At 36.5% G+C, this 12,528-nt stretch overlaps 1 long non-coding RNA gene across 2 annotated transcripts; it reads right to left on the bottom strand.

Annotated features, from left to right (window-relative positions):
• Nucleotides 1–9,152: 9,152 nt before the first annotated feature.
• On the bottom strand, nucleotides 9,153–10,570 carry LOC135787648 (uncharacterized). 2 transcript variants are annotated; one of them, XR_010547146.2, is made up of 3 exons: nucleotides 10,472–10,570; nucleotides 9,503–9,583; nucleotides 9,153–9,364 (listed from the first exon to the last, which is right to left on the bottom strand). It is a non-coding gene; the product is annotated as an uncharacterized lncRNA (long non-coding RNA). The 2 variants fall into 2 exon arrangements; XR_010547147.2 differs by lacking the exon at nucleotides 10,472–10,570 and adding an exon at nucleotides 10,064–10,089.
• Nucleotides 10,571–12,528: the final 1,958 nt, after the last annotated feature.

Genomic DNA, 12,528 nt, shown 5'->3' with positions numbered 1-12,528 from the left:
ACGGTTGATTTGTCACTTAATGGTAAATGTAGAAAAGCTAAGGTAATGTTTTCAGATCATCCATTTCTGCAGTCAGAGTGTACTATTTGCTATGAAATATACATTTCTGATCATTCACAGCTATGAATACGACACAGCTATTGTTATTTCTTATTGAATATATTGAGATCATTTCTAAAGTATGTATTTTTGCCACTTCTGGATATTTTTTTTAAATAACTATAATGAATTTGTCAGGACTCTGCCACGAGAGTTTGGTTTTATATTTATGTTTTATTGTGATGGCAGAGTTCTGACAGTCTCTTGTTTGCAGTTTTTTACGATTGCTTACACACTATAATTAAAATTTTCCCACAATTAGCAAAACCTAACACTCAAGGAGCAAAACACAAGGCTGGATTTGCACAACTGTAAGCACATTGTCAGCTTCACACTATTTTCAAAACATTACACACAGTGATTTGCAAAACACTAAACACACTTGTATACATTAGACACAGAAGTCTATCAGGATGTCACTTCTTTGCAATTCCAAAGCACTGACTGTCAAATGAAAACACTTATGAGCCAATCGGTTAAACACAGCCATCAGGGGCACAAACACATGATTGCTAAATTGTACACACACCAATCAGGTTTAAGCACTATATAAATGCAGCAGGTCCTGCATGAATTCATATGTATTGATGAGACAGGGTTCAAAATCACAAAAGCAAGAAGGAGAGGCAGAAATATAATTGGCCACCGGGCTATAATCAATGTCCCAGGGCAACGTGAAAGTATTTCACAGCATGCGGTTCTCCTCCATCATGCCAAAATGGGCCCTTAGAACACACCTCACATTCTCTCATTTTTGGACCGATTGCACCACATTGTCACAGCAGGTATGAAATGCACCAGATACAATACACTGTCATCTGGGACAATGTGTCATTCCACCGCTCTGCTTTGGTCCAGAACTGGTTTCAACACCATCCACAGTTGACAGTACTATACCTTCCACCATACTCTCAGTTTCAAAACCATATCAAAGAGTTGTTCTCTGCATGGCGGTGGAAGGTTTACGATCTCCAGGGTCAGATACCCCTCATTCAGGCCATGGAGGACGCCTGTGACCAAATCAACACTGTAGCTGTGCAATGATGGATTCAACATTCAAGACAGTTCTTCCTGCGTTGTCTTGCTAATGAGGATATTGCTTGTGATGTGGATGAAATTCTCTGGCCAGATCCAGTTAGGCGAAGAGAGAATGTATAGTATCCCTGCTGACAAAACAGCATAGACCAGCAACATTCCCATGCTGGTCCATGCTGGTTTGGTGCTGGTTTAGCTGGTGGTCACCACCATACCAACACCAAAACACATTATATGCTGGTCTTGCTGGTATGACCAGCATGAGATGCTGGTGCTGGTATGCTAATGACCACCAGCTAAACCAGCACCAAACCAGCATGGACCAGCATGGGAATGCTGGTGGTCAGCACCAAAACACAATTTGCTGGTATGCTGGTTTTCCAGCAGGGATGACCGCAGTAATTTTTTATGTTTGTTGTTGTTGTTATTTACTGTACTTGTAACCTGTACTGGATACAGTATTTTAAAAAAATTTCTGTTGTTTGCTGAGCTAACAGTGTTATGCACACTACTGTAGTAGCATGACAACTGGAACATGTTTTGTTGTGATTCTCCATGTTTGACTGATTTGGGTATGAAGAGAAATCAGTTATATTTATAGTTGCACTTTCTCTTTGTACTTCATTTGTAGTACTCTTATCAATAAGAATTAGACTTGCTAAAAGTGTTTTAGGTTAGCAGCAGCAGTGTGTAACTGGTTAAAAAAAAATGTAATTCTTGTGAAATGTGTGTGTTTCTTATGGTAACAAAATATTGTTTTTATAAAGTTGTGTATAGTTTTGACAAAAGTGTTCCATTTTGCAAATGATCTGAAATGTTGTGCTACTTTGGTGAAGGGTTGTGTTAATTGTGTGTAGTGTTTTGACAACCCGGGCCCTGTTTTAAAAATTGTGCTTAAGCAATCGTAAAAAACTGTAATGTGGAGGCCATGCCTTGTTTATTGTGGCATGTGCCTCTGGTGTCTCGTGTTTAGTCCCCGCCCCCTTGTTCTCCCTGTTAATTATTCATTATTAGTTCATCCCGTGCACCTGTGTTACCCTTGTTAAGTTTCCCTATTTAATCTCCTCTTGTCTCTTGTCTTGTGTTGGATCATTGTGTTAATTCATGTCATGTCAAGAAGTCATTTATGTTCTGCAAATGTTTCATCTTTGTCTAGTTTATCACGTTTAGTCAGTGGTCGTATTTCTTGTTTAATGTTGTGTTGCCCCCTCGTGGGTTTTTGTTTTCAGTTTTCATGTTAATAAATGTTGTATGTTCACTCCCCGATATCGTCTGCGCTTGGGTTCTCTTGTCTCCCGTCCCAAACCCTGACATAATTCATATAATTAATGTATGGAAATCATAATTACTGATTAATTAATCAATAATTACTTCTTAAATGATGTTTTAAATTGTTTGAAGGATTGTTTGTAACGTTGGCTTACTCTACGCAGCATTGCTGGTTTACAAAGAAATGTTAAAGGGGCCATGTCACAAGACTTTTTTAAGATGTCAAATAAATCTTTGGTGTCCCCAGAGCACATATGTGATGTTTTAGGTCAAAATATCATATAAATAATTTATTAGAGCATGTTAAAATTGCCACTTTGTAGGTGTGAGCAAAAATTTGCAGTTTTGGGTGTGTCCTTTAAAATACAAATGAGCTGATGAAGTGCAAACACTGATCACAATGACGGTGGTTTGTTGAAATTGAAACTTAGTTGTGCTGTGAATAACTTTTTCTCTATCTCCCTCTATGGATTAAAACACTGGAAATGGGAGTGCTGTGGTTGGAAAGTGCAAATTAAGGGGTGGTATTATTATAATAAGAGCTCCTTCTGACATCACAAGGGGAGCCAAATTTATTTTTTCACAAGTTACAGAAAATGATTTACCAAAACTAAGTTACTGGGTTGATCTTTCTAACATTTTCTAGGTTGATAAAAGCACTGGGGACCCAATCATAGCACTTAAACATGGAAAATCTCAGATTTTCATGCCATGACCGCTTTAATTTATCTAAAAAAGACAAAATAATTATGTTGCACTACCAAACTTGACAGTGTGTTTCTTAAATCATAAAAGACTAAAATGGCATTGTATTACTATCTTTGGCCTTCTTTTATTTTAGGTTTTAAATGCAGAAAGTCCTTATTTTTGTTACTTTTGGTCAATTTTATTGCAAAAACATGAAAACATTTCATTTCCTGTGTTAAAATGAAAACCTGAAATATTTTAATATGTTATATTTCAATAAATAAAGAAGATTTAATATACAAAACCATTTTATTTTGATTATGTTTGTAAAAAATAAGTATTATAGTTCATATTTTCTAATTTCCATAGTATGTGTTTGAATTCCTTTAAGTGACATATCAACCATTTGGTAGAGGCCGATTTAAAAAAAAATTATGGGATGTGTTGAAAAAAATACATTGATTGTGTCAAGTGGTGACATAAGGAGATAAGAAATGCAAACAATTTTTTTTTCAAATGCCTTTTTCTTGGTGTGGCAGTTAAAGTCCTTGCAAGCTAACCCAGTCGGCATTTCAACATTGATTCAACGTTGAATCAACGTCAGGTACCAACGTTGAATCAACGTTGGATTACCTTTCGGCTTTGCAAAAAATTTCAACGTTGAAATCACGACGTTGTTTCAACGTCACACTTTCAACATAGGTGAATTATGGTTGATATCATGACGCAATTTCAACCTTCTATTTCCTTGTTGTTTTTAACACTAAATATAGATTTTTACTATACACTGCAATACTCAAGTGATTTACTGTAAACGTGTCATTTTTAGTGCAATTATCATATGAATGCAACTTGCTACGCATAACTTACAGTACAACCCCATTCATAAAACTAAACACTTAAGGAAGGTAAAGTTTAAATGTGGACAAATAAGATGGCAGGTGCCTACCCTTTCCAAATAAACATGAAAGCAGCTGTTAAAAATATTTTTTTTTATGGATAAAACACATTCTTTCAAACAGTTAGGTTTCCAGTTAGTAGTGCAGAAGTGGAATTTTCTAAATATAGAATAAAATCATAAAATATGAAGCAAAATCATGTTTAAAAGTCATTTTATTAATCTGAATAGAAAAACTTTATTCAAGAAAAACTGCAAATATGAATTTTGTTGTTGGTTTAGTTGACAGTCTTCTTATGGCCACCACCACCCATCTATTCTGGCTCATGCTGTACTTAATACGATGACAGCATTTAAGGAGGGAAAAAAACACAAGATATTTAATTTTCAAAAAATGCTGCATTTTAGCCCATGTACAAAAAAATCTTGTTATTGCACATCAGGGCAAGATGCGTTTTCTTTGATAGTCTGACTTGAAACATTGCATAGCCATCTGATGAAGGAACAAAGCTGTTGTGTTTACGAAGATGACAATGAGGTTCAATTAAGATCATCTACAGTCCATTCAGAAATCATACACCTTTCACTTTCAATTTTATGTTGTCGCATGATACTGTAATTGTTTAGATATTTTTACAAAGTAAAAACAGAATTTTAAAAACTTTTGCAAATGTATGAAAAAAGAAAACATATCATATTTACATTATACATATTCAGACCCTTTGCAACATCATCTGCAATTTAGCTCAGTTGCCTCCAATTTCTCTTGAGGTTGCTGAGATGTTTCTACACCTTAAATCGTCCTGATGAACACAAAGATTTTTTAAGGAATGTCTGCAACCAAACTGACCAGAAGCACCATTGACTTACATAGTAGGATAAAAGAATACTATGGTAGTGAATGGTGCTTCTGATCGATTTGGTTACAAATGAATCCAATACTGAATGCTTAAGTGATATTACAGTTTTTTTCAATCGCTAACAAGCGCTTACCCATACTTCAGATAATTTTTCTAAACACTTAACACAGTTTTCCACCTACAAAACACAATTGGCCAAAAGCATAATTTTCTTCTCAAAAACACATTTTGTTAAATAAATACTAACTCTTCATTTTAAAATAGAACAAATCTTTCTCTGCACATAATACCTTTACCAAAACACTGGAAATCTGACTCAAAATAAAATTATTCTTTCAAAGAATAACACATCTTTTCACTTCACAAGGTACATGCAATCAATTAAAGTACACCAGGTTTCAAATTACTGGCTATTGTTTACATTACAAAAACTGCATAGACTTTTATGTTTCAGTTTCACAGGTATTTGCATGCAAAACATGCAATCCACCGTTTTTATGCTAAATGTCTTGGTTGGGAACTGTGTGTCCACATGTACAGCAATGTTCACATTCAAAAGCATTTCAGTAAAAAGCAGTTTTTCCCCTTACTCTTGACTACAGGAGGTAAAGTAGAAACACAATATGATAGAACAGAAAAAGTTTTACAGTATTGATCTTGATCATTTTTGAGGAGCTTTCCTCTTCCCCCAGAGGGTGGAAGACGTTGCATTCTTTAGAGGGACAAAATTTTTTACATATGCATTACTGTATGACCTTATTGACATGTCAAGTGAGAATAGAAACAATCCATGTAAAATGCAATACTTACCTGTTGGTTTGTTGAAAGATGCGTTTAATGGAGGCAACCTCCTAAAATTGGGCTGCACTCTTTCACCAGCCTCTCTTACTGAAATCAGTGAATTTCATCACTGACTACTGTTCTTGCAGCCCTTGGAATGCCACCACCATGCATTCTTACACCTCTACATTGCCCTCTCCTTGGGCCTGCTCTTCTCCCTGGCCCTGCTCCTCTCACTGCTCCTGTACCTCTCACTGCTCCTGCTCCTCTCTGCTCCTGCACCTCTCACCGCATCTCTCACTGCATCTCTCACTGCTCCTGCTCCTCACACCGCATCTCTCACTGCACCTCTCACTGCATCTCTCACTTCACCTCTCTCTGCACCTGCATCTCTCACTGCACCTCTCACTGGGCCTGCTCTTCTTCATGTGCCCCTTGCTTTTATGCTTCCTCGTCCAGACATTACAGTGTTTGTCTGTTTCTGTTTTCAAAAACATCACTCCTCAAAGTCCTCCTTTTACTGTATAAGTATCAATGTAATAGAAAAAATAACCTAAGCCAGACTGGAATCAGCTGTGGTTGGCCCAATTTACCCAATATAAAGGGTTTTTATACTGTATCTATGGTTTGGAATATTGTTTTTGCTATTGTGGGATGTTGTGTGTAAGCATTTATAAATACTACAAAAACAATCCATAATTTTGGTGGGAGGTATAGCTTGTCTGTTAAGAAAATGTAAGCATTGTGGAAATGTGTTTACTGACTGCATATTGTGTGAAAACGACATGAAATGAATGAATGGTATGGCCACAAAAGACCGACGCTGTGCTAATTGTGTTTAGAGTTTTAAAAATGTGACAACTGATTGGACAAATGCTTGTTAGCGACTGAAAAAAACTGTAACTTTATATTTTCAACACCCCCAAATGAGATACTTAACAAAGCAAACACTGACAGGTTGCTTTACGTGTGGGTCAAACAGCCTTTTGTGTAGTCCCTTACCAATGAAATCGAAGATGGACTTCAGAACTTCTGGACTGTCTGTGTAAGCCTTTAAGCTCGCCCAGACCAGCAAGGCATCTTGTTAGCAGACATCCCGACCTGATCAAAAACTTTTGATTAGGAGATGTTCTAATCCTATTTTTAATATATGTTTTACAAACTTACCACAGGTGATCTGGCAAAGCGACTTATGAAACAGCATCTTCCCAAATCACCTCTTCAGGCTCATCTTAGCGATCATTGCATTTGATAAAGTTCGGAAAAAGAAAAACATATTTCATTAGTATAGAAATATAAATGTAATCTTTTGGTTAGAAATACAGAAAACTGTGGCCCAAGTACAACTTTTAAAGAAATTAAGAATGTTTAAATTTTTTGTCATAACACTATTCATTACCTTTTAAGGGGGAATGATTTGGGGATCTGGAAAGACACACTACTTCACCTCTCTGTATTTAATCACACGTCTTCAAATTGCTTGTTGATCTGCCTACAATTTAAAACACATAATAAAATAAAAACAAGTCATAGCCCCTTTTAAAAAGAAAACATAAATTGTGAAATACAACCCCAAATCAGAAAAAGTTGGGACACTGTAGAAATTGTGAGTAAAAAAGGAATGGAATAATTTACAAATCTCATAAACTTATATTTTATTCACAGTATAATATAGATAACGTATCAAATGTTGAAAGTGAGATATTTTGAAATGTCATGCCAAATATTGGCTCATTTTGGATTTCATGAGAGCTACACATTCCAAAAAAGGTTGGGACAGGTAGCAATAAGAGGCCAGAAAATTTAAATGTACAAATAAGGAACAGTTGAAGGACCCATTTGCAACTTATTAGGTCAATTGGCAACATGATTGAGTATAAAAAAGCCTGTCAGATTGGCAGTGTCTCTCAGAGGTCAAGATGGGCAGAGAATCACCAATTCTCCCAATGTTGCGGCGAAAAATAGTTTTCTGAGTTTCTCAGAGAAAAATTGCAATGAGATTGAAGTTATCATCATCTACGGTGCAAAATATCATCCAAAGATTCAGAGAATCTGAAACAATCTCTGTGCGTAAGGGTCAAGACCGGAAAACCATACCGGATGCCTGTGATCTTCGGGCTCTTAGATGGCACTGCATCACATACAGGAATGCTACTGTAATGGAAATCACAACATGGGCTCTGGAATACTTCCAGAACACATTGTCAGTGAACACAATCCACCGTGTCATTCGCTGTTGCCAGCTAAAACTCTGTAGGTCAAAAAAGAAGCCATATCTAAACATGATCCAGAAGCACAGGCGTTTTCCCTGGGCAAGGCTCATTTAAAATGGACTTTGGCAAAGTGGAAAACTGTTCTGTGGTCCAACGAATCAAAATTTGAAGTTCTTTTTGAAAAACTGGGATGCCATTTCATCCGGACTAAAGAGGACAATGACAACCCAAGTTGTTATTAGCGCTCTTTTCAGAAGCCTGCATCTCTGATGGTTTGGGGTTGCATGAGTGCGTGTGGCATGGTCAGCTTACACATCTGGAAAGGCACCATCAATGCTGAAAGGTTTATCCAAGTTCTAGATACATATGATCCCATTCAGACGTCGTCTCTTTCAGGGAAGACCTTGCATTTTCCAACATGACAATGCCAGACCACATAGTGCATCAATTACAACATCAAGACTGCATAGAAGAAGGATCTGAGTACTGAAATGGCCAGCCTGCAGTCCAGATCTTTCACCCAAAGAAAAGATTTGGTGCATCATAAAGCGAAAGATGCGACAAAGAAGACCTCAGACAGTTGAGCAACTAGAAGTCTGTATTAGACAAGAATAGGACAACATTCCCATTCCTAAACATTGGTCCTCCTCCAGCTGTTCCTTTATATGCACATTTAACTTTTCTGGCCTCTTATTGCTACCTGTCCCAACTTTTTTTGGAATGTGTAGCTCTCATGAAATCCAAAATGAGCCAATATTTGGCATGACATTTCAAAATATCTTACTTTCAACATTTGATATGTTATCTATATTCTACTGTGAATAAAATATAAGTTTATGAGATTTGTAAATTATTCCATTCCTTTTTTACTCACAATTTCTACAGTGTCCCAACTTTTTCTGTTTTGGGGTTGTACAAAACAATGCATCTTAATTATTAGGATTAGTACAATTTGACTTGGTTACAAAACAAATATTAAATGCATTGTAAGGTTTTAGGGGAGACGCTTCACAAAAAAGAAATGGTAAATTACGGATTTCTATTACAACATGGTATCTTGGTGGTGCATTACCAGGGTAGGTGGTAGCTCATTGACAATTAAAAAAATTATGATTAAAGCCATAATACATAAAGATAAGAACAAATAAATGCTGTCAAATACACCACCACAAAGACCCATTTTTTTCTGTCAATATGAACCCTCTATAAAACTTGCATCAACATCCACTCTGAACACTGGTTTTACTTTTTTCTCTGTATACTGAAAACAAAGTGTTTGAAATATGTAGGCCTACATACTGTAGAAGGAATAGTGGCATACAAAAGAAATTAATTGCTGTGCTGAAAAGTAACCATTGTATCCTAAATTAGTTTCTTATATTTTCCTAATGACAATGATAAACCAGTCTTGAGAAACAAGTAGCAGGTGTTTTTAAAAAGCAACTCTCAATTCTCAGTTTCTTGTGTTTGTGTGTCATTCTGTTTCTGACCTGACAACCCTTGCTGTCTGTTTCTTGTTCAATCTTGACAAAATATAAAAAAGTAAAATTAGTGCAATATTGGAAGAGAATTATAATGACTTTTATCAGAACATGAATGCATACACTTGCATACTGCATTTAAGTAAATATTGTAGAATAGCGGGGTTAACACAACATTACCTGATCCAGATGTAGTGGCTGTTGATGCATGAAAATCTCAGCATTGACAAGATCATCATCACTATTCTAATTTGAAGGGCTCTGATAACGAAGACATTACAAAAGAGTTATAAAAATATACTTAAAAACAAGAGCACATTTGTCTAGATAACCATTATTTTCTATTTCCATTAAAACTTGCTAACTATTCAACAAGTAAGCAAAATTACACCGTTACAATGTATTTCAATTCGAATAGAACATGCAAACTTACACGACATGATATTTTCGTACAAAGGAGTTTACTTAAGTGTTTCATGCCGCTTAAAATCATGGATAGTGCGCGAATGACCGCAGGTGCGATCATAAGCGCAACATGTAATTGACTTATTGCCATGGAAACATGAGGGTCACGTCGACTATCTTGTCCCTTTTAATTTTATAACTGCATTTATACACAATACCCCGTCGAGAAAACCTCAGCATGATTAATATTGGATTCGACGCCCATGTTATTTTTGCTAAGTTTTAACACTTTATCAGTAATATGAATTTGAGAAACTAAGCACTAAGCAGCTTAACACTGACCGCACCGCACTCGAGCTTCTCCTCCTTACAAAAGGCTGATAGGTGTCTGTGGCGCCTGTAAGACCTCTCGGATATAAGTTACGCTGACTGAACTACGAAATCAACACTTTTTCACCGAAGTTGTCCAAAAAAGCCCTTACATTTATAACTAGTTGCTTTTCTGAAGCAAAAACAACCAAGTGGTTAGGTTGATAAAAACACACCTCATATTAATTTATTAATATTCATAATAACGAAGTCCAATTTCGGCAGGAACATCCCGTGGACTAGCAAATTAACTACTATAACGAATACATTCGCAACTAACAGAAAAAAAACCCGATTTGGCATCGTGCTTTTTTGTCATACCATATATGTGAATAAAATAACGTTATGCGTTTACATTGACTTATATTTACTTACCTCTTCTTTCTCTGAAGCATTTTCTCGTGTGATACGCAAGATCTCGCAGACAGCCGTTAAAACAGTCCAGTCTCGTGTAATCTCGCGAGATTACCTCGCTACCTGTATATTCAATTATTTGTTAAATTTCTTTATAATTTCATCAATTTTATAAAATGAGTTTTTACATTTTTTTCTGAATGATTCACATATTATAAAACATTATTTTATTGTCTCTCTGCAACCATTTACTTCACTGTTGTTTCAAAGTTGTTTCAACGTTGAATCAACGTTGAACAAACAACTGACGTTATTTCAACCAAATTTCAACGTTGATTTTTAAGCATTTTATTAACCTTTTTCAACCGTTTACCATTTACCGTTGTTTCAACGTTGTTTCAACTGACCTAATTTCAACGTTGAAGGTCGGTCATATGCCCGCTGGGAATTCTTGTCAACCTGCCCCTAGTAGTTTCCTGAGAGTGCTTTAAATGAAGACTTGCAAGTTGTCATGAATGTGACATGAAAAAACATTTGTTATTTTCAACGAGGTATTTGTTTAAGAGTTTCAGCAACTAGTCAGACCATTAAACAAACAGAAACTGCAAGTAAAGTTTGGACCAGACGCTTATCACGTCACCACACGTGCACCTTTCATCTCTGAGCGGCATCTGATAAAGATAATAAAGATAATAAAGAGAATAAAGAGAACAAAGAGAATAAACTTCTGCCTATAGGGCTCATTCTCTTCAGAGAAAGTGAAAGTAAAACCGTAACGACATGACAATCAAGATGTGTTTTTTTTTATCTGCAGATCCTACAGGAAGACCTTTGTCATATTTTGAGGATTGTGGAAATTCATTTTTAGGGAAGATGAGAAAGCACCAGGTTAAAACCCAAACTATATCATGGCAATTCGTACATATTTTAAGAGGTAGCTAATTTGTCATAATTTGTACAAACACATTTGTAAATTTTTTAACGATTTTCCTTAACCCCTGTGACGTTGGGGTTAGAGGCAAAGTTTCGTTATTTTTTTATGATAATCGTATATAACTTATTAATTTATACAAATTAGCCAACTAGTAAAATATGTACGAATTCTCGTGAGATCAGGCTGGTTACAACACTTGATTTTTCAGGAAACCACAAACCTCCTCCCTCAGTAGCCTACTGTTTTTGCTCCTCCAAAATCTTTGTGTTAGTGAAACTTGACTTGGCTACTACTGTAGCCTACTTCTGCCTTAGGAGACATGCAGTGCGTGGGGGCCCCACCCCTTTGATAGGCCCCAGCTTACATTGAATTGATATTTAATTAAATTGCGCAGACCGATCGGCGAGGTTTGCCGCTTGCAGTCGAGGGAGGAACTGAAGACCGAGCCGTCAAGCCGGACAACTGCTGCTTGCCGTAGTGACGTGTGCACCGTGTTTCCTTGTTATAATCGCGAATGAAGTTAATTAGATGCTGAATTTGATAAAAAACAAACCTTTTAATAAAAAGTTGCAACCAGAAACATTTTATATCGAATATTTTAATTGCTGCTTATACTGTATACCCGAAAATAACGGGAAACAAGCCTATATTATTAAAATACCAATAGAGTTTGTTATTTTTATTTTATTACACGACACAATATAACATATTTATACATAATAACGTGTTTTCCCTGTTTTAAAACATGAATTTATAATGTTTATTAGTGGAACTAAAGGTTGGATTAAACTTGAGACGCACGTGATCGTTGTCATCAGTGAGGCGACCAATCACGTAAAGCTGTGTCGTCATCACAACTCAGTGCAGCCGCTCTGGAGAGGCTGCACCGGCTGAGCTAGCCGGCTACTCTCGAAACGCTCTCGCGGTACTTAAAAACCACATGACACAGTCACGTGCCTGCAGCGCCAGCTGAAGTCGGACAAAAATACTAACCGGAATGCACTGCTTCAAGTCAGCCGCCGATCGGTCTGCCAAGTGCTGCATGAAGTCGAACACACCTAATGTTGTTTCTTTCTTACCTGTGAAGGTTGCAACTGCTGAAATAAGATTCTCCAAGTTATCTCAAGACATACTGTATCTCCGA

This window comes from Paramisgurnus dabryanus, chromosome 20, assembly GCF_030506205.2.
Source record: "Paramisgurnus dabryanus chromosome 20, PD_genome_1.1, whole genome shotgun sequence".
Taxonomy (NCBI): domain Eukaryota; kingdom Metazoa; phylum Chordata; class Actinopteri; order Cypriniformes; family Cobitidae; genus Paramisgurnus; species Paramisgurnus dabryanus.
This window is presented reverse-complemented; position numbering and strand designations above follow the sequence as displayed.